General features: G+C 35.3%; 1 non-coding gene across 1 annotated transcript in view; it reads left to right on the plus strand.

The window, feature by feature from the left end:
• LOC129617949 (large subunit ribosomal RNA) overlaps window positions 1-3,113 on the plus strand; it is a gene marked incomplete at its 3' end in the record, with an annotated part of 3,406 nt that extends 293 nt beyond the window's left edge. Inside the window, exon 1 of the ribosomal RNA XR_008697743.1 lies at window positions 1-3,113. This exon is cut by the window's left edge and continues 293 nt beyond it. This is a non-coding gene — a ribosomal RNA (large subunit ribosomal RNA).

Below are 3,113 nucleotides of genomic sequence, written 5' to 3' on the forward strand. Positions count from 1 at the left end.
TGCAGCACTAAGTGGGTGGTAAACTCCATCTAAAACTAAATATAACCATGAGACCGATAGCAAACAAGTACCGTGAGGGAAAGTTGAAAAGAACTCTGAATAGAGAGTTAAATAGTACGTGAAACTGTTTAGAGGTTAAGCCCGATGAACCTAAACATCCATGAAATATGAAAAATTCAACATTATAAATATTATATAATTATATAATAATGATGGTGTGCAATTTTTTCATATATGGACATTGCAATCTGTTAATAAATATATATTTATCATAAGATATATTTAAAAAGTTTATTTTATATATGAAAATTTATTTTCTATATAATATAATTTAAATATTATCGGATAAATAATTGACAGATAAAAAATCAATATAATGCGTAAATTATATATTATTATAATTTTATAATATTATATTAATTTATATATTAATATAATTATTATATGCATTAATATGATTAGCAATGCTATAGATTTAGGATACCTTCGGGACCCGTCTTGAAACACGGACCAAGGAGTCTAACATGTGTGCAAGTCATTAGAATTTATTTTAAATAAAATCTAAAGGCGTAATTAACTTAACTGTTAATATGGGATTAAATTATATATATAATTTTATATATATAATATCAATCCTGGGGCGTTCTATATAGTTATGTATATAAATAATTTTTAATTATTTTTTATACCTCTAACTAGAACGTACCTTGAGCATATATGCTGTGACCCGAAAGATGGTGAACTATACCTGATCAGGTAGAAGTCAGGGGAAACCCTGATGGAAGACCGAAACAGTTCTGACGTGCAAATCGATTGTCAGAATTGGGTATAGGGGCGAAAGACCTATCGAACTATCTAGTAGCTGGTTCCCACCGAAGTTTCCCTCAGGATAGCTGGTGCATAAAAATATTATATAAAATAATCTTATCTGGTAAAGCGAATGATTAGAGGCCTTAGGGCCGAAACGACCTTAACCTATTCTCAAACTTTAAATGGGTAAGAACCTAAACTTTCTTGAATGAAGTTTTAGGTTATGATATATTGTGCCCAGTGGGCCACTTTTGGTAAGCAGAACTGGCGCTGTGGGATGAACCAAACGTGACGTTACGGTGCCTAAATTAACAACTCATGCAGATACCATGAAAGGCGTTGCTTGCTTAAAACAGCAGGACGGTGGACATGGAAGTCGTAATCCGCTAAGGAGTGTGTAACAACTCACCTGCCGAAGCAACTAGCCCTTAAAATGGATGGCGCTTAAGTTGTATACCTATACGTCACTGTTAATGTAAATGATTTATATTACATTATTAATGTATATAAATTTAGAAACATTAACAAGTAGGTGGGTACAATGGTAGCGTAGAAGCATCTTCCGTAAGGATGTGTGGAGCTGCCATTGGTACAGATCTTGGTGGTAGTAGCAAATAATCGAATGAGACCTTGGAGGACTGAAGTGGAGAAGGGTTTCGTGTGAACAGTGGTTGATCACGAGTTAGTCGGTCCTAAGCTTAAGGCGAAAGCCGAACAAAATTTAAGGTTTTATCCCCATTGATAATATAAAATACCTTAAATTAAATAAGCGAAAGGGAATACGGTTCCAATTCCGTAACCTGTTGAGTATACGTTTGTAATAAATATGGTCATTATGATCATCCTGGTAACAGAAACAATCATAGAGAAGCCGTCGAGAGGTATCGGAAGAGTTTTCTTTTCTGTTTTATAGTTGTACTACCATGGAAATCTTTCGAAGAGAGATATGGTAGATGAACTAGAAGAGCATGGCATTTACTGCTGTGTCGATATTTTCTCCTCGGACCTTGAAAATCTATGATTGGGCCACGCAAACTTCTCAACAGGCCGTACCAATATCCGCAGCTGGTCTCCAAGGTGAAGAGTCTCTAGTCGATAGAATAATGTAGGTAAGGGAAGTCGGCAAATTAGATCCGTAACTTCGGGATAAGGATTGGCTCTGAAGATTGAGATAATCGGGCTTGAATGGGAAACAATAAAGTGGTGCATGTACTCGTTCTGGGTAAATAGAATTTATTATAAAATTTATTTTATAATATTTTTGTTCCCCGGATAGAAGCTACATAACCAGTTGTGGAACATTCTTGCTAATAATATACTGGTAATATAATTTTTTAATTATATTATCATATATTTTATAACGGTTATCAATTAACAATCAATTCAGAACTGGCACGGACTTGGGGAATCCGACTGTCTAATTAAAACAAAGCATTGTGATGGCCCTAACGGGTGTTGACACAATGTGATTTCTGCCCAGTGCTATGAATGTCAAAGTGAAGAAATTCATTTAAGCGCTGGTTAACGGCGGGAGTAACTATGACTCTCTTAAGGTAGCCAAATGCCTCGTCATCTAATTAGTGACGCGCATGAATGGATTAACGAGATTCCTACTGTCCCTATCTACTATCTAGCGAAACCACAGCCAAGGGAACGGGCTTGGAATAATTAGCGGGGAAAGAAGACCCTGTTGAGCTTGACTCTAGTCTGGTAGTGTAAGGAGACATAAGAGGTGTAGCATAAGTGGGAGATATAATATTTCGGTATTATATCAATAATGAAATACCACTACTCTTATTGTTTCCTTACTTACTTGATAAAATGGAACGTGTATCATTTACTTAGCCATTACACGGATATATATCCATTATATATTTTATGGTATTTTGTTTTGATGCAAGTTTCTTGATAAAAGTACAATGAGTTTGTTATATACACCAAACATATTTATATAAAATGATTTTGGTATAAAAAATAATTATTTTTAATTATTTTCTTATACTTATAATCAAAGTAATATAATATGGTATGACTCTTTCACTCAGGTATGATCCAATTCAAGGACATTTCCAGGTGGGGAGTTTGACTGGGGCGGTACATCTTTCAAATAATAACGAAGGTGTCCCAAGGCCAGCTCAGTGCGGACAGAAACCACACGTAGAGCAAAAGGGCAAATGCTGACTTGATCTCGATGTTCAGTACACATAGAGACAGCAAAAGCTCGGCCTATCGATCCTTTTGGTTTAAGGAGTTTTTAACAAGAGGTGTCAGAAAAGTTACCACAGGGATAACTGGCTTGTGGC

This window comes from Condylostylus longicornis, unplaced genomic scaffold (assembly GCF_029603195.1).
Source record: "Condylostylus longicornis isolate FDR11 unplaced genomic scaffold, ASM2960319v2 ptg000695l, whole genome shotgun sequence".
Taxonomy (NCBI): domain Eukaryota; kingdom Metazoa; phylum Arthropoda; class Insecta; order Diptera; family Dolichopodidae; genus Condylostylus; species Condylostylus longicornis.